Below are 23,307 nucleotides of genomic sequence, written 5' to 3' on the forward strand. Positions count from 1 at the left end.
CATTTGCATTCGTTTAATGAGTAATGTGTGTAACACAAAAAAACCTCTGTTGAGTAGTTAGTAATTGATCTTAGTTTTTTATGTATTAGGTACACAAAAGTAAAATTTTGAAGACAACCAAATTAAGCCAAGTGTTATATATCCTTTTTAACAACAGCAGAAACATTTCTCATAGATAATGATAGTTGTTCTATACTCTCATATAATATCTTATTAGCTTTTACCTGGCATAACAATTTTGAGATACTTTATTCTTGGGAGCTTAATTAATACACTAGCCAATTTCTTAGCTCTTTTTATTATTATTATTATTATTATTATTATTATAAAACAGTCTTACTGTGTTTTGTGGGAGATTTCTCCTTACTTTTTACTATAATATTCATAGTTAATTTTTAAATAATTTGACCCAATTAAGAATTCAAAAGGATTTTTCAGTGGATGCCATTATTAGTTTCTGCATAAAATCGTAATATAATGATTACCATAATAAAATAAAATCATTAATATAATGCTGTAAAATGACTCTTAGATTTTATATTGAACCTAAAATGTGTTCTTCTGATTTAATGTTTGCATATCAACTTTCATTTGTTAATAAGAGATGAAATATAAAAATAATTAAGGCAGCTATTTTTTACTTATGAGTAAATGGACTCTAAGCTGCAGGTTTTTTAATGGGAAGATGGGGGAGAGCTTCAGCTTGTTCCTACTTGGAAGGCCCTTGAACTAAAAATAGGTCTGTGACTGACAGGATCTGGGTCTAGTGGAGCAAACTTAGAGCAGAAATAAATAGTAATTGCAGCCTTTGGTCTGTAGTCAAAATAGATTCTTCTTCTTTTTTTTTAATCAGTGTGCAAATGAAGGTTGAATATAGGAGAATTCAAATCTAAGTGTTTAGTTTAAATATGTGTTTTAAACATTTTTATTGGGGTCTCTAATGCATACCCCTTTTAAGAATATCTGATATAAAAGAAGACATGTATTTTAATATGTACTTTAATATTTTTCAGAAAACACAATTTTGATTGAATGTTAACTTAAAATACACCTTCATCTGTAGGGTTTTTTTTTTTTTAAACAAGAATTATTAGTATAATAGTTACATTGAATTTCAGTTTTTCATGGACACTAATATTGTTTCATTAAATTTATATTTAAATATATGTGTATTGGTGAGTGGATTTGCCTAATGACCTCCAGGCGATGAATTTTCCTCTTAAAACTGCTTTCATTGTGTCCCATAGATTCCGATAAGTTGTGTCTGTATTTTCATTTATCTCTAAGAATTTTTTGATTTCCTCCTTTATGTCTTCTGTAACCCCTTGATCATTCAGTAACATATTGTTCATTTTCCATGTGATATAGGATTTTCCCTTCCTTCATTTATCATTGATTTCCAGTTTCATTCCATTATGATCAGATAAAATGCATGGTATCATCTCCACCCCTTTATATTTACTGAGGGTTGCCCTATGGCATAATATATGGTCTCTTTTTGAGAAGGATCCATGTGCTGCTGAGAAAAAAGTATATCCACTTGATGATGGTTGATATATTCTATATATATCAGTTAAGTTTACGTTATTGATTGTGATATTGAGTTCTATAGTTTCTTTATTCAACTTTTGTTTGGAGGATCTGTCCAATGGTGAGAGAGGTGTGTTGAAGTCACCCATAATTATTGTGTTGTGGTCTATTTGATTCTTGAACTTGAGGAGAATTTGTTTTATGAACCTCGCAGCACCATTATTTGGTGCATAAATATTGATAATTGTTATATCTTGTTGGTGAATGGTTCCTTCTAACAGTATATAATGTCCTTCCTTATCCCTTTGGGTTAACTTAGTCTTGAAGTCGATTTTATTCTATATGAGGATGGCCACCCCTGCTTGCTTGCGAGGACCGTGTGCGTGGTATATTTTTTCCCAGCCTTTCACCTTCAGCCTGTGTATGTCTTTTCCAGTCAGATGTGTCTCCTGGAGGCAGCATATTGTTGGATTTGTTTTTTTAATCCATGTTACCAGCCTACGTCGCTTTATTGGAGAGTTTAAACCATTAATGTTTAGAGTTTCTTCTATTGATATATGGTTTGTACTTCCTTCCAGCCATGTTTGATTATTTATCTCTCTCTCTCTTTTTTTTTAATTTAGTTTGTTTCTCCATGATTAGCTTTCCCCTCTCCGTCTGTCTTTACTGAGGTACTTCCCACTGTTGGCTTTGGTTATTGTTTTTCATTTCTTTCTCGTGTAGTGTTTTGCTCAAGATGCTTTGCAATGCTGGTTTTCTGGCTGCAAATTCTTTTAGCTTTTGTGTATCATGAAAGATTTTTCTTTTGTTGTCATACCTGAAGCTTAATTTTGCTGGATACAGAATTCTTGGTTGGCATCCATTGTCTTTCAGTGTTTGAAATACGATGTTCCAGGATCTTCTCGCTTTCAGCATCTGTGATGAAAAATCCGTTCTTAACCTTATTGGTTTACCCCTGAATGTAATCTGCCTCCTTTCTCTTGTAGCTTTTAATATTTTCTCTTTGTTCTGTATATTGGATATCTTCATAACAATGTGTCTTGGCATTGGTCTACTGTGATTTTGTATGGTCGGTGTCCTGTATGCATCTACAATTTGTATATCTGTTTCCTTTTTTATTTCTGGAAAGTTTTCTGTAATTATTTCATGTAGCAGGTTACTCATTCCCTTGGTTTGAATTTCTATTTCTTCCTCTATCCCAATGACTCTTAAATTTGGTTTTTTTATGTTATCACATATCTCTTGGATGTTTCTCTCGTGATTTTTAACCAGCCTATCTGAGTTGGCTAGACTCTTTTCAAGATGATATATTTTGTCTTCATTATCTGATGTTCTGGCTTCTACTTGCTCCACTCTATTAGTGATACTCTCATTTGAGTTTTTAATTTGGTTTACAATTTCCTTCATTTCTAAGATTATTGTTTGATTCTTTTTTATAATCTCTATCTTCTGATAAAGATGCTTAACTTCTTCTTTTATCTGTTTATGTAATTCATTCTCAATGTGTTCTTTCGCTGCTTGAATTTGCTATCTCATATCCTCCTTAAGGTTCCATTCCATCTGTCTAAGGTATTCCTTGAGTTCTTTATGACAATTTTTTCTGATGACTCTATATCCTCCTGAATATTTAGGCTGTCCTGCATTGTTTGTACTCCTTTTCTTCCTTGCTTTTTCATGCTGCTCATGTTGCTTCTTGTTCTGTTTGACTGCTGAGTTACTGTTTACTCCTATTAATTTATTTGATGTAATTCCCGGCAGGTCTCCTTTCAGCGGAATTTTGCTAGAAGTTTCTCAGCAGGTCACATGTAGGTGTATGAATGGGTTTCTCTGATCCCGTTACTGCGGAGGCATTGAAAGTGCTGCCTCCTCGCCGGCCGCCATGTTGGGTCCCCACATACCAATACTTATTTGTTTCATGTGATATTATGGACATTTTTATATTACTTATTCAATTCTTCTATGTGGACCAATCTCATTTTAATTGTGGTATAGAATTTCAAAATACAGGCAAACACTAATCTATGCTCTTCCTATTAATAGCTTTAAGTTTTTTTGCTACTGAAAATAATGCTACAATGAATGTTTTTATAAACAGAACTTTCTGTATAAATAGTATGGCTTCCTAGAGATATTATTGTTAGATCAAAGAGTCTATGCTTTCATACTTTTTATTAATTATGCCAAATTTTCCTTCAAAGAACTTGTATCAGTTTGTCATCCCACCATCAATTAGTAAGTGCTACTTTCCACATTTGCACTTTCAGTGAATATTATTAGTTTTTTATAAAGTGATACATGAAGACATCACATTCTTTATATATTTTTATAAGTACATTATAGTTATACATACTATTGTGGTTCATTTTTATAATCATACATGCATGGAATATAATTTGCTTCATTTAAGTCCCCAGTGCTTACCCCTCTCTTTTCTTTGTCCCACTGTCCCCTTCCTCTACTCCACTGATCTCCCTTCTATTTTTATTGTATTCTTCATATCCACTTTTTTCCCCTTATTTTAACTTCCCCATATGAGAGAAAACATTCAACCCTTGACTTTTTGAGTCTGGTTTATTTCACTTAGTGTGTTGTTCTCCAGTTTTATCTATTTACCAGAGAATGCTACAATTTTATTCTTTTTTATGGCTAAATAGGACTTCCTTGTATATAGATGCCACATTTTCTTCATCCATTCATCTGCAGACAGGCACCTGGGCCGGTTTCATAACTTGACTACTGTGAACTGCACTGTTACAAACATTGAAGTTTGGCTTGAAACACTAGAGTATACTGATTTCAGTTCTTTAGAAATATTAAGGAGTAAGGTAGCTGGGTCTTGTGGTGGTTCCCTTGCTAGTTCTTTGAAAATCTCCATACTTCTTTCCGGAGTAGTTGTAGTTATTTGAAGTCCCACCAACAGTGCATAAGTGTACCTTTTCCCCACATTTTCACCAGCATTTATTATTATTTGTATTTATGATGACATTCTGACTGGAGTGAGATGAAATCTCAGTGAAGTTTTGATTTGTATTTTTCTGATTTCTAGAGATGTTGAACATCTTTTTCATATATTTGTTAGCCATTTGTATTTCTTATTTTGTAAAGTACCTGTTTAGTTCTTTTGCCCATTTGTTAATTGATTGTTTTTTGGTGTTATTTTTTTTTTTGAGTTCTTCATATATTCAGATTATTAATACCCTATTAGAGGAGCAGCTGGCAGAGATTTCCCATTCAGCAGGCTCTCTCTTCATGCTCTTAATTGTTTCCTTTGATGTGCAGAAGCTTTAGTTTGTATCTATTTGATTAATAGTTAAGTTGAAGGAGCTATAAAGAATTAATTTAGGAACAGTAAGGGGAAGGGGGGATGGGGCAACAGCAACATTCAGTTTTCAAAGTATAGTAGTTAAGGTAATGTTTAGCTGGAAAAGGCGACCCCCAAATACAAAAGCTTAAATAGTTTGTAAGCTCTCTGTCTCAGCCCCTCCCCCCCTCCTCCCTCCTTCAACCCTTCTCCCTCCCCTCCCTTCTTCAAGCCCTCTACTTCTTTTTTTCTCTCCTTCCCTCTGTCCCCCCTCCCCTATTCTCTGCCCCCCCCCCCCCCCCGCACATCTCTATCTCTATTTCTATCTCTTCTTTCATGAAACCTTGACCAGTCTGGACTGGTGGGCCAGCTGTATTCCAGTGGCTATGTAGGGACTCAGATGGTTAATTTTATTTAACATATAAAATTAACCATCACAAAGTCTTAATCATTCTCAGGATTCAGATTATAATATGGATTAAATGTCACTAAAGAACCATCTTTACCCTTTCCAAAAATAATTTTTTGCTCTTAATCTATAAATGTTTGAGTTCATTTTAACATTATATGGTCCTTGTAAGTTCTGATTGAAGTTCATTTAAGTGCTCAAAAATTCCACTTCAATTGCACTTAAGAAACTTTGTTTTTGAGCCAAAAGGTTGATGTTCACTTAACCTATTGTTGTTTATCAATGCCAAATATAATCCAGGTTTGAACAGTGCAGAGTGAAATAAAAAGTTGAGAAATTTTCTACTATGGAGGAACAATCCTAAATTTAAATCCCATACCTAAAGTTAAGGATCAGAAGGAGTTAAGATAAGGCCCTGCTTTCCAAGGTGTTTAAATTCCAACAAGTTAATGAAGAGGCAGTTTTGTAGAGTTGGGGACAAAGCAAAGAGATGAAGCACATGGAATGTAACAGGCATACCAATTGGGACCAAAGCAATTTTGGAGCTAAACTGACAGAATGCATTTATAAAACCTCTCTCACTTGCAAGAGTTGAAGAGTAAATGAGAACATAGTGTGTAGTTCTCACCTGATGGCTGGTGCAGAGAAAGTGGCCAACAAATAGAGCCTGCTGCCATTTTGTTCATATTTGCTTTTTGTTTTGTTTAGGATCATTTTCCTTATTACCCTTTAGAAGGGGTTTGGGTTTGCTCCCATTACTCTCTTCCCAGAGCCCATATTCAGGAGACTCTTTTCCTTGAGCTCTTCTTTCTATATGTGTATTCAGGGAGCAAATACTCAAGGTGGCAGAAATAAAATTTTAAAAAGGAAGAATTTTAGGAAAATTAATGGTTAAATAGATTCTAAGGATTATATTAATCACCTCATAATGTCTCTTGCCTTCAAGATAGAGCAAGTAGACATAATTCCTCAGATTGCTATCAGAAACTAGTGACTGCATTTGTGTCTTGTGCTAGAAAAGGAAATCTTCTTTGTCTTTCTTATTCATCTCCAAATGTGAGAGAGAAATCAGGCCTGTATTAGTCAATCTTTCTTCATAAAAGACTAATATAAAAATTTAAGCCCCTTTCAGCATCTGCTGAAGTTGAGAATCCACGCTATATCCCAGCTGTGTCTACTGTTGAAGAAGCCATCAACAATACCAAGTATCCTTTTCTCCCTTTTGACCATTCCTCCTGTGTGTGCGTGTGTGTGGGGGGGGTGTTTGTGTTTGGGTGTCGGTGTGTGTGTGTGCGTTTCAGAAGCCACTACATAAAAAAAAAAAAAAAATAAAGATGTTGTGTCCAATAAAGGCTAAATAATAAATATTTTTTTAAAAAAGAATTTAAATTGTCCATAAATGTTATACAAACTGTGAAATTAGATGCTTTCGCATCTAGTGACTTTTATAACTAGGACAGAGAATTAAATGTAGTTCTGCTGTGTATAAAATGATCAAAATAAATCACCAATATCATAAAGAAAGTTAAGTCTTGCCTATGTGGAAGCGATTGTTAAAGTCATGAGCATGGAGGATTTCACTGAGAAAAGAAAACACAGGGAGGAAAAGGAAGCTTCAGTTTTTCAATTGCTTATTATGTTTCAGCATTGGTTTGTTCTTTCCTAGACAGTATTTTATTTATTTAGTATAAAAATTTGGGGGAAATATCTAGTAGAAGAACTGGAAGAAAAAAAAAAGAGGAGAAGGATTTGAAGAAGAAAGAACATGAGAGGAGAAATGGATAAAGAAAAATCGTGATATTGTTTGTGATTAAGGCAAAAGGAAAGAGGGTGGGGGCAAAGATTGGTGTACATGGTCAGATGCTGCATGAGGGGCACATTGAGGATGAAACCTGAGGAAGTTGGTTATTGATGATCTTTGTGGTTCATGGGGAGTGAAAGTGGGATTTCAAGGTAGTCAGGATGAGCTGCTCAAAGGTTCAAGTCAGCATTCAACAAAGATAGTGCCTTTTCCTTCATAAACCCTTCACGCTACAGAACAAGACCTACTTCCCCTCATACTTTATCTCTTGTAACTTTCTCCTTGTGGTCTTCTGTCTCATTTTCTTCCATGTTTCTCTCTCTGAAAAAGAGGACCCTTGGATCCTGGATCCTCATTAAGCACATATTTATAAAATCCATTCATATATTGAATGCTGAAAAGGGAACAATGAAGTATTTTCCTTTCTAGTAGTTCTGAATATTTTCTTTATGTCAGAGACTCTTCCCTTTTATATATGTATAAATTGGTGATTTTGAAAAAAAAATCTGTCATTTAAATTTAATCTGTGAAAAATCACTAGTTCAAGACAAGTGTTAATTCTTACCTTGAAAGTTTTTGTTGATGTACATTAAGGTAGTCAGTAATTGATATATGGTTGGGTTATCTCCTGTTTTGCATTGATTTCATGGGTTTATCATGGAACTTTTTCTTAGGCAGATATACTTTATACTGATGCATTACATTTTCTTTGATTTTTCTTTCCTAATATTTATAATCTAGTGGGTGCTAGGTTTTTATATCATTTCTTTCTTGCTTCTATTGCCAAACTGCTTATTAAAATACAGGCTAAATGAAAATAATGTTATAATAAGAGTGGAATGAGTCTATTGCTTTTCTGAAAATCTTTCTAAGTTGTTCTCTTGGTTTCTGTTTCAATTTACAGCCACAGAAACTAAACAAACAACACCCCTCTAGGGAAGACAGGAATGTAACACACACAATGCTTATGGCCCTGTGAGACAGATTTAGATTATTAGGCAGGTGAAGAAAAATCTTAAAGGGAAAGGTTGATTTTTTCCCATTTCTGTCTTGCACAGTAAGACAATGACAGCTCTTTGTGTGATTTTATAGTGTACAAATGTTCCAGTAGAGTAGTCACTGATTTAATCAATCATCCAGATGTTTAATCAAACATTCAGATATTTTTGTCAACTCTATGTGAAATAATTTAATGCCCCAAAGTGACTTGTTATTATAATGTATAGAAGAATTGAACTATGGAAAGTATTGAATAGAACCCTTCCATACAACCTGAACAAAGAAATAGAAACTAACACACACCCATCAATTCTTATGGTCATGCTTATTTACAGTGATAATTTGAACTCAACAAAATTTGTTTTGTTCACAGAATCTAAGGCTTTAGTATAAGGTGATATTTTGAATATTTCTTCAGTTGTATAAATTCGAAAAATAATGTGAATTAGTAATTATATTTTATGTCTGTCTTACTGTAAATCAAGTTCAAAGCATGAAATGTCACTTTAATTTTTATAAAACAAATTACTTGTAAAACTTGTAAAAATATTAATAGTATTTCTTAGGTCAACAAATGTTGCACACAATACAGGATAGTAGTGCAAAGAATATGGAGGTCTTAGAAACAAACCATCTAGTTTTGAATCTTAACTAAGTTATTATTCATAACTTGATCTTGGGTAGATTTCTTGACTTTCCTAATCTGAAGTTAATTCATCTGTAGAGCTCAGTGTCATTGTAAAAATTAACTATAGTGAATATAAAATGCCTGGCACTTTATTCCTTGTAGCTCTTATGCTTTTTCTAAGTTCTCACAATAGGTACAGTGCTTTAAAATCATGTGTTCTATTTATCTGGAAAATAAGCCTCATAGTGTTCCTTTGCTCTCCTAAAGTATACATAGAATGTGCAACTCTATAGGGCCAATATTATTACCTTACTCCAAAAGTATACTTTTAACACTGAGAAGGTTCTTGGTACTATCTCAGCAAAGGAATTCGTGAGGAACAAACAGACATAAGTTCTGTCCAATTAGAAAACTAATTTAGAAGAAAGAATAAATAAGTGAATAACTAGATGAATAAGTACATATTATAAAATACACTCTACTCAAAATGTACAATTACTGCAAGGAAGCAGAACTGAAATGCCTGCTTTGCAATAGATAGTCCAAGAAGAGTCTGAGTCAATGAAATATCATCTGTTTCTTGAAGCATAAGTATGCTAAACACGTACATTAGAAATTATATTATAATTAGAAATTATATTTTATGTCTGTCTTACTGTAAATCAAGTTCAAAGCAAGAAATGTCACTTTAATATCCGTAAAACAAATTACTTGTAAAACTTGTAAAAATATTAATAGTATTTCTTAGATCAACAGATGTTGCATACAATACAGGATAGTAGTGCAAAGAAAAGGGAGGTCTTAGAAATAAAACGTCTAGTTTTGAATCTTGACTAAGTTATTATTCATAACTTGATCTTGGGTAGATTTCTTGACTTCCCTAATTTGGAGTTAATTCATCTGTAGAGCTCAGTGTCATTGTAAAAATTAACTATAGTGAATATAAAATGCCTGGCACTTTATAGCTTGTAGCTCTTATGCTTTTTCTAAGTTCTCACAATAGGAACAGTGCTTTAAAATCATGTGTTCTATTTATCTGGAAAATAAGCCTCATAGTGTTCCTTTGCTCTCCTAAAGTATACATAGAATGTGCAACTCTATAGGGCCAATATTATTACCTTACTCCAAAAGTATACTTTTAACACTGACAAGGTTCTTGGTATTATCTCAGCAAAGGAATTCATGAGGAACAAACAGACATAAGTTCTGTCCAATTAGAAAACTAATTTAGAAGAAAGAATAAATAAGTGAATAACTAGATGAATAAGTACATATTTTAAAATATACTCTACTCAAAATGTACAATTATTGCAAGAAAGCAGAACTGAAATGCTTGCTTTGCAGTAGATTATCCAAAAAGAGTCTGAGTAAATGAAATATCATCTGTTTCTTGCAGCATTAAGTATGCTTAGTAGGTAAATTATGAAGAAATTTACAGTTCTAGGCAAAGAAAACTGATGTGTGAACTGTATCAGGAAAGAGTTTTTTCTGCATTGACAAACTGAAACAAGACGGGTGGATTGGAATGTCAGAATAAGGGGAGGCAGATGTGAGATTTCAGTGGAGGCTGGGGGAGTGGAAAAGACAAGGCATCAAAGGCATTTAGAGTAGCTTAGGTGTAATTTTTTTTTTTTCTGGTATATAGGATTGAACCTAGGGCCATTAAACACCGAGTCACATTCGCAACCCTTTTTAAACTTTTTCTTTTGAGACAGGGTCTTTCTAACTTGTATAAAGACTCACAAAATCGCTGAGGCTTTCTTTGAACTCCTGATGATCCTGTCTCTAAATAAAATACCAAACAGTGAGATCCTGTCTCTAAATAAAATACCAAACAGGGCTGGGGATGTGGGTCCAGAGTCCCTGATTCAATCCCTAACAGCCACTCCCCCCCCCCCAAAAAAAAAGACATCTGCTCTCTTATCTATTATGTAAATGCTTAGTATAGTGACATAAATGTTATCTGTTGTTGTTTAAACAGTATAAAGGATACATAAATTTTGGCTTCTATCTCAGAGCTGAGAGTGTTAATCTGTAATCCAAATAGAAAGGTGGACAAAAGACAGGTGAAGGGTAACTTGCAGTTGGTGGCCCAGGTGGCTCCACAGAAAGGTGAATTGGATCATGAGGTCAAACCTCATCAGTGGATCAATCCACTGATGGGTTTATAATTTGACAGGATTATTGGGAGTTGGTAAAAACTGTAGGCAGTAGGGCATACATTTGTTACCAACTCCCAATGGGAGGGTAGGTCATTGGAGTTGATTCCCTAGAAGGGGACATCTCATTCCTCAGATCTTTCTTTCCCTCACTTTTTTTTTTTTTTTTTTTTTTTTTTTTTTTTTTTTTTAATCTCTATGAGATATGCAGCTCTGTTTTGAAGCCAGGCTCCCTGGCTTGTTGATGTTCATTTTCTCCTGGTGTCTTTAAATATTCTTTCCCTTATACACATCTATATTCAAATTTCAGCTTATAAGATTTCCAATCCTAGCAAATTAGAAGTCATCCTAATAATCTCGTGTTAATTTAATCCTCTCTTTAAAATGTTCTCTCCAAATACAGATACCTTCAGAGGCACTGGGGATTAGAACCCCAACATATTAATTTGGGGCAGGGACACTCTTCAGCTTATCCCAGAAGAATTTTTCTGATTATAAAATCTCAAATGGGAAAGAAAAAAAAAAAAAGTACTCTAAAGGTAACTGATAAACCATTATGTGCAATGTGTGGGGCTGGTTAGTTATTAAGTAACAAAGACATGCAAATACATACATAGAGTACACAATAGATACAACCATTTTCATTAGCCAAAAGCCCATCGCCTTATTTAGAGAAAATGATAGAGCAAATGAACAAAATGTCCTGAGTAACTTTTATGTATAGACCATTGCTTTCAACTACTATCTTTTCGTCTTTCTCTTGCTTTCTCTTTTCTAGTCATGAATTTGAATTATCAAGAAAATATTTAAAATAGTTCAGAGAGTTAACCCTTCTGAACCACAGAGATTATTTCTTTTTTTTTAAATTTTTAAGGAAACATTAAGCATTTTACAATTTTGTCTCTGTCTACTCTATTTTAAGTCTCTGAAGAGCATCAAATATATTTTATGTGTCATGGACTCCAAGAGTCTTACACAGTGCTAGCTTAGTAAAGACACATGAGTGCTAGTAAATATTGGTTGGATAAAATGATGAATAATTTCAGATAAGTTAAGTCAGTCATTCAGGAGAATTATCAGGAGATTTCAAAACACAATTTTGATTGCTTTCAGGTGAGCATTTGATTCCCCTACACTGTTTACTTACATTGAATTTTTGAGTCAGTAGTTTTCTTTGTGTTATGAACTAAAAGTGAAAAGGAGAATAAAGAGAAGTCACTTGAACAATTAATCCTATATAAAGACATGTGCTTAGTCATCTTTTCTTACTTTCCGACTATAATTATTATGATATTATTATTATTGTTGTTGTTGTTATTATTATTATTATTATTATTATTGTTATTATTATTATTATTGCTGGAGCTGGGCATTGAACCCAGGGCCTTGTGCATGATAGGCAAGCACTGTACCAGCTGAGCTATATCCCCAGCCACTTTCTGATTATTATAACCATATTCATTACATGATATTATTCTATACAGATTTACCCAGAAAAAAAATTATAATCCTTTCCATTGTATTCTACTACAACTATAATCTTACTTATTATTTTAAAATTTGAAAAATGTTATGTAATTGTCTGTTTCACTTTGTTTGAGAAATTTATATTATTTGTATCTTTGGCAATTTGAAAGTGATTCTTAAATTTTACTCATAATCATTAACTATAGAATGGTATATATGCATTGTAATTTTATTCTATACACTTCCTAGGGTATCTTGCTAAAGGGTCCTCTGTAGGAAAACTAACATTTAATTTAAAAATGCTCTTACTACTTGAAGAAATCACTTGGTGCTTGGCGATAGCACTCGGTACCTATGAATATAGTTAAAATAAGAAGACATATAGTTTTTTTGAAGACGATATAAAGATGACTATAACGATCTGAAAAGATGTTGGAAATCATTAGCATTAGGGAGATGCAATCTGAGACCATCTTGAGGCATCATCACACTTCATAGGTTAAACAAAGATAACCAAAGTGGTAATACCAGATACAGATGATACAGGACGCAGAGAAACTGGATCTCTCATACCTTGCTGGTGAATACTGAGAATGGTACAGCCACTCTGAAAACAGGTCACTAGTTTCTTAAACAAGTAAACCTACCCTTATCACAGGGCCCAGCTCTGACTCTGGTGGATGTTTATTCCAAAAAAAGGAATGAAATGTTCACCCATGCAGCAACTCAGGTGAATCCCAAGGATATCATGCTGCATGGAAAAAGGCCAATCTCAAAAAGTCATATAGTGCATGATTCCATTCATAAAACATTCTTGAGATGACAAAATTATGGAGAGGGAGAAAAAGTTAGTGGATAGTGATGGGGGTGGTGTTGGCAGTGATGTTGTAAAAGGGTAGCAAGAGGGAAGAGAACTGGAGGACATTATATTAAGCAAAACAAGTCAGGCACAGAAAGACAAATACTGCCTGTTCACACTTACATGTGGAAACTAAAGGTGATCTCAAAGAAGTACAAGAAAGAATAGTGGTAACAGAGCCTGGGAGAGGTGTGTGTGGGTGTGTAGACAGAGAATGATTAATAGGTGCAGGGGTGCAGATGGATGGAATGACTCCTTATTTTGTGTAACATGTAGGATAACTACGGCTCACAATAAGTAATATTTCAAAACAGCTAATAATGAGAATTTTGAATGTTCCCCACACAAAGAATTGGCATGTCCTCTGTGAGAGATATGCCCATGACATGATTATTATACATTGTATTTATATATTGAAATGCCACTGTATACATATATTAAATGCTATGATTACCACATGTAAACTCTACACATACACACAGACATACACACAACAGAAAATAGAAAGTGGAAAGAGAAATTTTAGTGGTAATGGAATAGTTCTCTATCTGGTTTGTATTGGTCACTACACAGATGATACAATGTCATAGAACTACAACACATTGTTCTAACATTGGTTGGTCTTCCTAGTTTTGATATTGCACTACAGTTGTATAAGAAGAAACCATTGGGGAAACCGAGTGGAAGGTACATACTACTGTTCTATACTTCCTTTAACACTTTCTGTGACTCTATAATTTTTCAAAACAACAAAATCCCTTCACTTATTTCTTCCCATCTTGAATTGAGTTCTAAAAGAGGCAATACACTATTTTCTCTTTCTTTCCTCAATGCAATTTTCCATTATTTTATGTTACCATTGTTATGTTCTGGTGGGTTTCAAAACTCACTAGATTGAGCTTTCTCAGCAATGTTTTCTGCTTTTGTAACAGTAAATACAATGTTATGAAGAAAAAGTTTTGCAATCTCTGTACTCAAGCATAAGGCTAATTAGTACACAGAACATAGTATGCTCATTCAGGAAACAGATATGCTTACATAGAAGGAAAATTTATTTTTAAGATAAACATTCAAAATATTGTATCCAATAGCTGAAGTAGTGATAGCTATCTATTTTTAGAAATATATAAATCCTCGCTTTTGACAAGTTGGTTATACTCAAGACATTACCAAATTGTAACTTGCTTTCATATTCTATATCACATATTTAATGTGAACAGAAAAATAAACAGGAATAAATTTTCAATTTATTCCCCCATCAAATGAAACACTATACAATGAAATGCTTTGCATTTTCATTTGTTGCACAGATGTGTCTGGAAGAAACTTGACTTGAAATCTGGGATATCTAGCCATCAATTATTCTCAGTGTGATACAGAGGATATACTTTTTAACTACTATTTTTACTGCTAAAGGATCCTTGAAAGCACTATTCAGGGATGATTGGGAAAATTTTTGAAATAAACAGTGAGATATTTATCCACTAGAGATACTTGGCTTAGGTCACAAGTTTAGAGAATAAACTATCAACTGTATACCAAGAAATCTAATTAATTTATGATTTTTCCTTATAAAGCCTAAGGGATCACCTTATTTGTCAAAATTCTTTCAGTCTCTCACAAAAACTAAAAAATCAACATCCCAAGGAGAATTCTGATAGAACACTTAAATTGTTAAACATTTCTGCATATGAACATTTGCTCTAAAAAGATTTTTATACTTCTCTCTCTGTATATATTTGTTAAATGTCTTTATGAGATAAAATATAAAAAGTGTTCCTGTAAGAAACTTTTTAAAACTTATTAAGGCCCCTTTCTATATAATAAAGCAACGTTTATATTATTACTTTTATCATCTTCAATTCTTGGCTATTCTTATGTGCAGAAGTATATATTTTAGCAAAACTATTTCAACAAATACTTTTCCTTTTAGCTTCAAGTGTATTATATACTTTACATGGAGCTTAAAGTGCTGTATTGTTCTTGGAGCTGTTTTTCAGTCTTTCTTTTCATGATATTATATGCCCCTTAATAAATTCCATGAGAACAAAGCTCCAGAGTCCATAATCCTGAGGATGAAGTGGCCTGTATGGGGGATATTCAAGATGAAGTTGCTATTAATTCTGTACCCAAACCATCAAATTCCTTTAGAAGCATTAATCCTGAATATGAAAGGAGAAGAAATGTGTTGCCATGTGACAATACTATTCTTGTAGCCAAGGTGAGCTAAGGTCCTAGGCCAAAGACTACTGTGGTTTAGCCTTCCTTAGTGTGGCTCAGCCTTGCTCACTGTAAGTGCCACCTCCAGCTTCATATGCTCCCTGTGCTCAGCACTGGCCTACTCTTGTATAAAAAAAATAAAAGCTGCATTTAGCCCTAAGCCTTACATAAAATAGAAAATGTATTTCTTAACTTAGTGACCCAGATTTCCTTTCAATGGGAAGGAGAATATCATCCCTTTCTTACTGGTTAATGGAAATTGCCAGGTAAAGTATGAACAATCACTCAAAAATCCTGAAGTAATTAAACTACTGAATGGACATTCCACATCTCTCCACCACCACTACTCTTAATCCTCATGCACACACACACATTACCGCCAAAGACCATTAGCTCATGTCTTTATGTAACCAGCCCTAGCTAAGAGCTGAGATTGGCACTGTGAAATAGATAGAAATATTGGTTTGAAGTCCTGTTGCTTTGGCATTTTCCAGAACATCTTAAAATGTCAGTGGTGAATATATGTTCAAATATTGTTGTCTGGCAAGTTGCCCAGAGCTCCAAAAATAAGATAGAATAAGTCCACATTTCATTAGTTACTGTGAAAGTTCCATCAAGCTTATCAGTTGGTTCTTAAGTCCCATTAGTTAAAGTCACCTGACTAGTTTTTCAGTTGTCAACTCTATCATTGTCCTTGCCTGAAGACCACAAGGTGTGTGTCAACACAGATGGACCCAAGGATTCAATGAAGCACTCCCTCTGCTTGTCAATGAGAGGAACTCTCTGTGGCTCCCACACACATCCTCAGGTGGATGGGCACTCCAGGATTCCATACCCTCATTTGCTTATTCATCTTGATCTGATTTTGTTCTGTATACACATAAATGACTTGGAAACTCTCAGCGTGGCTGCTAGAGAAGTAAATCAAAGGGCTTCCTAAGCCTGAATCCAACTTAGGTCTTTAGAAGCAACAATTGAACCTCTTTCTCTTGCTCTACCAGGATAGGAAGGATACAGCACTATTTCCAACCAGTTCCCTAATTAAAATACCTTCAGAGTTGTCATTGTTTTTTAAAGTAGTTACTAAGCTGACTAAATAAGATTACATAGACTCAGCATCTCTAGGAAACCATAACAGGTAGAATATGGAGTTAGAAATGTTATTTTTAGCCCATATATTACAGCAAGAGATTAGCACTTGTGAAATTAGATTGTTGAAAAACTGCCTCATGAGGTTACTGAATTTCTTTATAGACCTGAAGATACATGAATCTCTGCACATACACAGATGAAAGTCCACACATTTTTTGTTAGGACAGTCATTTTGCATAAGATTCATTGGTATCTAAAACTCAAATTCAAATTCATTATGTGTTTGTGCCACTGGTGATTTGAATGACTTTGTGATCAATCTCAATTGCATAGGTTTAAAAAAGATTGTTTACATGATTTTTGTTTGTTTGTTTAGGTATGGGATTAAACCCAGGGATGCTTAACCACTGAGCCACATTCCCAGTTGTATTTATTTTATTTTGTTACAGAGTGTCTGTAAATTGCTGAGGCTGGCTTGGAACCCCTGGAATTAAAGGAATCTGTCACCACACCCTGCTAAGTTTACAAGATTTTTTTTTTTTTTTTTTTTTAATCCATGTCCTCATAAGACTAAGCCTTGATAAACAGGTAAAAAGTCCGATAGATAGGCACAAACTATTTTTAAAATAGTTTTCCTAAAGATCAGATTATTTTGAAGTTATAGAAATCATATTATTCTTTTTGTTTCTTTTAGTAACATCATTGTTTGGTGCATTACAATTGTTCAAAATAACGGCCTTTGTTATTACACATTGGTACATTCACATAACCTAATTTGGGTTATTAGATTTCCCAGTACCTTCTCTTACTCCTCCCTCTCCTCATGTCTGGAAATCACTTATTATCATCCCTGAGAAGGACATGAAAAAAGGAAATAAATTGCTGGATGACAGTTCTTCAGTGCCAAGGATCATTCAAAGTATCACCTACAGTGCATTGCTCCAAAATTGGGGGCAGAGAAGAGGAAGCTACTCTGGTTAACTGTTGCAGGGTTTGATCAGTTCAATGGATTTTGGTCTTTGTTATATTTTGCCTGTCCCAAATAAAAGTTTTTCAAATGGACAAGCTAACCAGAAAAGCTGCTCCAGTCCCTTCTGTCCAGTCTAGTCTTTCTTACTCTAAGCAAATCATCCTAATGTTCCTCCCCAGCAACTGAGGAAACAAAGACTTATGATAGACATGAAAGAAAACTCCATTTTTTTATATCATTTGATACTCACTCCATGTCCATAAACTACTAAAGTGTTAGGGTCTGTAAACAAGTCAGGATGGCGCCTGGCATTTTGCCAGAGGGAGTGGTTTGTGAAGTAACGCCAGGGAGCCTTTAAGTGTGGAGATTCCTTATTGGTTGACTGCTGTATCTAGTTTATGTTAATTAAGATAAGCTGTGTGGAATGTATATATACCCCTCCTGTCCTACAATAAACAGCTCCCCCTCCTGCTGTATCAATGTACACAAGTTGCTCCTCACACCCTGGTTATTTTGCTGCAGCCGGACTGTGGCACTAAAGGTTTGCAATAAATCATCTCAAATACTATTTCATCTGTGCTCATAAAAAGTAGACACATTTTAATTGTTGGAACCTTTTACCTCTCTTGGGACCGAGGCCATTATTGGTTGGTGGCTGAGGTGGCCTCATGGGTTCTTCCAGAGCATTTCCGTATACATGACCTGGCTGGATTGGTGTTCGCAGGCTTTTAGCCTCTGCATGGGCTTTTGACCTTAGTGCTGCCTAATGGTTTAATCTGAAATCTTCCTAGGCCCCTTAGTGATAGTGACGGTACCTGCCCCTTATTCGTTCTTCCTACTGTCTCTTCCTACTCCCTCCTTCTATCACTATATAAACTTGTCCCTGACAAAATAAAGTTGAGACTGTTGCACCTTCTTGGTTGACTCCTCTCCCGACTCAGTGTGATTGTGGGCCAGGTTGGGTGGCAGGCCAGGTTGAGATACTTACCCTCTAGCTCAGCCCAGGAGAAGCTGGTGTGCTTCACTACCTCTGTCAGAGGGTGGTTCCCACAGCTGGTGCCTTGGAGAGGACAGGCTGATCCTGCCTGCCTCCCGTGTACCCTTTGTCACAGGGAGCGACATTAATGTGAGACCAAATCAAATCCAGGGATAGACATTAATAGAATATCTCAAATAAGTATTTAATAAAAAGGCTAGCAAATTCAGGGTCTTTAATGAAACTTTAATAAAATTTATGAGACAAGGAAACTGAAAGCACAATATTTTCTTAGGAACTTTTCTGTTTGGTGTTATCTTCTTTACAACATAGAAGCTTTTCCTAAGAATGCAGGGAGTATGAAATTTCTAAGGCTCTCTTGCTGTTTTCTCCATTAAACCCCTGTCTTAAAAATCTTGAATCTATATTAATCTTTGTAATTTTCTGGCTACCTATATAACATATTTTTCTCAAGCATGCAGTGAGGTCGCTGTTTCCAAGAGCTCTTCAATTCTGAAATATAAGAAGTGTGTTTCCAGGCATTGAAACCCAAAGGCTCACCTAGACACAATGGAGTGAGCAGAATACATAAAAATCTCTCCTGACAAATCTGAACTCTGCTTTTCCCAACCATGTGAAGTCTATTGGAAGAAGATTCCAAGTAATTTGGCACGTCGAAGCAAAATATATACTTTGATATTCTTCTCAGGAGTAAGCCATGTTATGTTGCAGGAAGGCAGATTTTAGTGCTGAATTTCTGATTGTATCCCCCCAAAAGTTGTTCCAGGCATATCATGCAAGAATGTAACCTCCAAAAAATAAATTATAAAGAGAGAAAATTGGACTTCAGAAGGCTGGATAATATTTGCATGTTCATGCATTTTACCACACATCAGACCTCCTTCCTTCTTCCTTGCTCTGATGTGAAGCATGTGCTTTCATTTTTCATTTTGGCTTAACATGTTATCACTTAATAATAATTCAGTAAATTTACTTAGAACAAGAAAGTCACCTAATGACTCATGTCTTAGGGATGGTTTCAAAAAAAATTAATTGTGCATTTTGTACCATAGAGTATTCCCAGTGTTTCCTAGAATTGTTGCAGCTGATGCTGGAAGCTTCGAAATAGAGCAGAAGGCATAAGGTCTGTGGCTTGTGACCCTTCCCAAAGTATGTAAGATCGGTAGACATTGAATGCAAACAAAAAACTATGCATCATTGAATTTTTTCCTGTCACTAAAATGCTAGCAGAGCTCAAGGAATTGTGAGTCCCTTTTTCTATAGTACAGGAAAAATAAGAAATTTCAAGACTTGAGTTACCTACAATTTCTGATAACGTACCTTGGTACTTAGAAGGTTCTCAACTTAAAAACACACAAAAAAGAAATGTCATCATTTTCCATAGCATTTGGAAACTTTCCATAGGTTGGAAACTTTACTATCAGAGGTCATCAGTTCTCAGATATTTATATGTTTTGAATACTTAGCCAATCTGACTTTGGGATGCATCTTCCAGTTGTTGTCTCAGTGATTTTGTTCATGCCTAACAACTGATGGCATCTTAATTTTGGTAAAATAATGTAAATGTTAAGGTGAAATTTAGAAATAAGAAAGGAAAAGCTGATATGGGTAGCTACTGGGTGTTTTGTCTTCCTTTTTTTTATTTTTGTAAAGTGAAACAAAAGATAAACCAAAAGTTTCTATCTTAAGTTAGGTAAAATCAAAGAGGAGAAAAAAGAAGATAATATAGCTAATACTTCACTGCCACCTGTAATTTCTAAAACAACTAAGAGCATTTTTATTAAAATTAACTTTGTTGACATGTATATTAAATTATAGAGTAAATATTAAATAATTCAATCTATATTATATTATTTAAATTTACTTTGTTAAATTGTATTAATTTAAATGAAATTTAATGAATTTTTAAATATAAATCATACTATAATTCAAGTTAATAAACAAAGCAGTTAATAAAATAAATGTAAATCAAACAATAGTATTAATAAAAGAAATTTAAACAATACTAATTAATAAAGTAAATTTAAATTCGATTAATTTATATTAAATGATAATATAATTTATATTTAAAAATATATTAAATTTAATTTAAATTAATTTTAATAAAAATGTTCTGAGTGGTTTTAGAGACGACAGGTGTCAGAGAAGTATGTGCTATGCAATCTGCTTTTTCTCTTCTCTGATTTCACCTACTTAAGATAGAAACTTTTGATTCATCTTTTACCTTAATTTATCAAAAGTTTGTAACTACTACTATTTTAAGCTTTTCATCTTTCAAAAACTGTTGTTAGCTTATTTCTCTCCCCAACTTGTTTTGATCTACTGTTGTATAAAATGTGTTTATAAGAATTATTGTAGAGCCCCCAATAGTATGTAGATAAACAGTCCAGATATTTAATGATGCATTCTTACTAATTAACTTTTGCATTGGCAATGGATCATGTGATCCCACTTTGGGGTTGACTCATAAAAATACTCTTCCTTCTGGACATATTTAACATCTGGAAAACTGGATTAATGTGAAGTGACTTTTCTTTAGAAGTGGAAATAAGCAAAATGGATAGGGGTCATAGAATTGGGATTCAAAGCATCTTAGAATTTATCCACTAAGCTTCATGTTTAGGTCCTCCCTGTTGGAATTTTCCCTTGCTAGTTGTACAATGTTATCTTGGATAAAATAAATATTCTCAACTTTTTGCAACATTATATTTGGTTTTCATGTACTCTAAATCTGAGACCTCCTTCTTATGGGTTGGATTGTTCTTGTTTCCTGTAATTACATGTATCATTTTTATCTTAATGCCATTAAATTTAAGAAATATTATTCTTTTTTTTTAAAAAAAAAGAGGTTGGAACTAATGGTTCAAGAATGCTGCTCTGTACAGTTGCTCACAAAATTACATCAGAATTGATGACTGGTGATGATTAACTGCTACATTGGAACAAAATTCTATAAACAAAAAGTGCTACAAAAAACAAAACAAATTTTTAAAAAAGTACTATGGCAAAAAATCACAACAACAAGAACTCAAAAAATAAAATAAAATGCCTAGTAGCTATACACTTACATACACCAGCTTTTTTGCTTTCTCTTACTGACACCACCATGATCTTTATGCAACAACTGCTCCATTTCGTCCTTTGGAATGTCCAGAATGCTCCCCATCAACTGCAATACTTCAAGACCTTTGCTTTTTGGTGCCTTGAAATGACCGATCAAAAGGTTTCTCATGAGGACCTTGTCTAGTTTTCCTTCTGTGCTATTGACCAAAGTGGACAATTTCTGTTGTGCCTGGTCCAACATTTCTTTTCGGAGCTCGTTTTGTTTTTTCAGTTCTTCCATCTGTTCTTCCTTGAGATCGAAGTCTTCTCTCAGTTTGGAAGCAGAATCCAACATAGCATTTGCTTCATGCAAACGTTCCTGCAATGATGATACTTCTCCTTCTAGCTTTTCGGCCTTGTTCTTCCATTCAGCTACCAACTGTTTTTCTTTGGCTAGTTCAGCAGAATGCATAGCTTTCTCTTCTTCTTGGGAGTGCTCTAGAACCCTTTGCAGGTTACTTGATGACAGGGCACACTGCCTTACTCGTTCCTGGCAGAGCGAAAGCTGCAGTGCATTCTCATCCCTCTGTTGAGAGACCAGACTCAACTGTTCCTGCAGGGACTCTATCTGCACACTGGCTTGATGACTTGCCTTAGAAGATGTAGCTAGCTTTTCCTCCAAGAGTGTGACTTTCTGTCTCAGTTGAATCTCTTTGTCTTCCGCAGCCAATATTTCCTGGGCGTAAGACTCTTCTGATTCCAAGAGCTGGCTGCGTAGCCTTTCTAGCTCCCGGTTTAGGCGTAATTCTTGGTCCTGTAAGTGTTGAACCTCTTTTGTTCTTAGGATTTTTACTTTGGTCTCTTGAAAAATATCAGAATTCAATGTTTGAGCATCTCCTCTTTCTCCAGGCAACTGGGCTTTTATTTTTTCAATAGTTGTCTGCAAGTTCTTAATCTCCTCCTCTTTGTCTAAAAGTACCTGGCTATGCGCAGCATTCATCTGCTCATATTGGTACTTCAATTCATCCATTTCCTCCTTCTGCTCCTGTAAAGACTGAAGTAGTTGCATTTTACGCTGGTTTTGATTTTCAATTATATTCAGATGATCTTTAATTTCATCTTCCAGATGATTTTTGACTATATTCAGTTGGGATACCTCCAATTCTAGTTCTGTGATAGCATCAAGAGCTTTAGGCTCAGCCACTGGTACAGCTTGATTTTGCTGTTCCCTAAGTGTTTCCAGTTCTAATTGCAGATAGTTGTTTTCTGCTTTCATGTAGGTAAGATTTCTGTCCTTTCTTTCAATGACTTGCCTTAAAGTTTCATTTTCTCTTAAGGCCTGAGAACACTTATCTAAATCCTTTTGTAGTTCTGAATTTTTTTCTTCGAGTTTTTCAATAAAAACTTCTTTCTCATTTAGGACTTGTTTCAATTGCTCCTCATCTTCTATATAAGATGCCAAAATTTCCTCCATTTCTTTTTCATCAGCAGTCATTTGCTCAATATTCTTTTTGAGTCCTGCTATTTCAAAGTCCTTCTCTTGATTGAGTTGCACTACACACTCGTGTTTCAGCTGTAAGGCAGAGGTATTCAAATTATGTGCATTGGAGAGTTCCTGAATAGTCTGCCTGTGATTATTTGCTTCTTCCAACAGTCTTTTTTCTGCCTGGTGAAGTTTGGCTTCTATCTCTTCTTTGTCTCTTTTTAGAGTCTCCATGATAGTGTCTTTTTCTTGAGAGATTTGATTGTTAGCAGCAATAGATTCTTCCAACTTACGCCTTACATCTTCACGTGCTAAAATCAACATTTCATTTTCTGTTTTGAGATCAATGG

The 23,307-nt window shown here is 34.5% G+C and overlaps 1 protein-coding gene across 1 annotated transcript in view; it reads left to right on the forward strand.

The window, feature by feature from the left end:
- The window catches only part of LOC143401854 (uncharacterized), a 99,731-nt gene that overhangs the window by 68,977 nt on the left and 7,447 nt on the right, over positions 1-23,307 (forward strand). The window lies entirely within an intron of this gene.

The sequence above is a fragment of the Callospermophilus lateralis genome, chromosome 6, assembly GCF_048772815.1.
Source record: "Callospermophilus lateralis isolate mCalLat2 chromosome 6, mCalLat2.hap1, whole genome shotgun sequence".
Lineage (NCBI taxonomy): Eukaryota > Metazoa > Chordata > Mammalia > Rodentia > Sciuridae > Callospermophilus > Callospermophilus lateralis.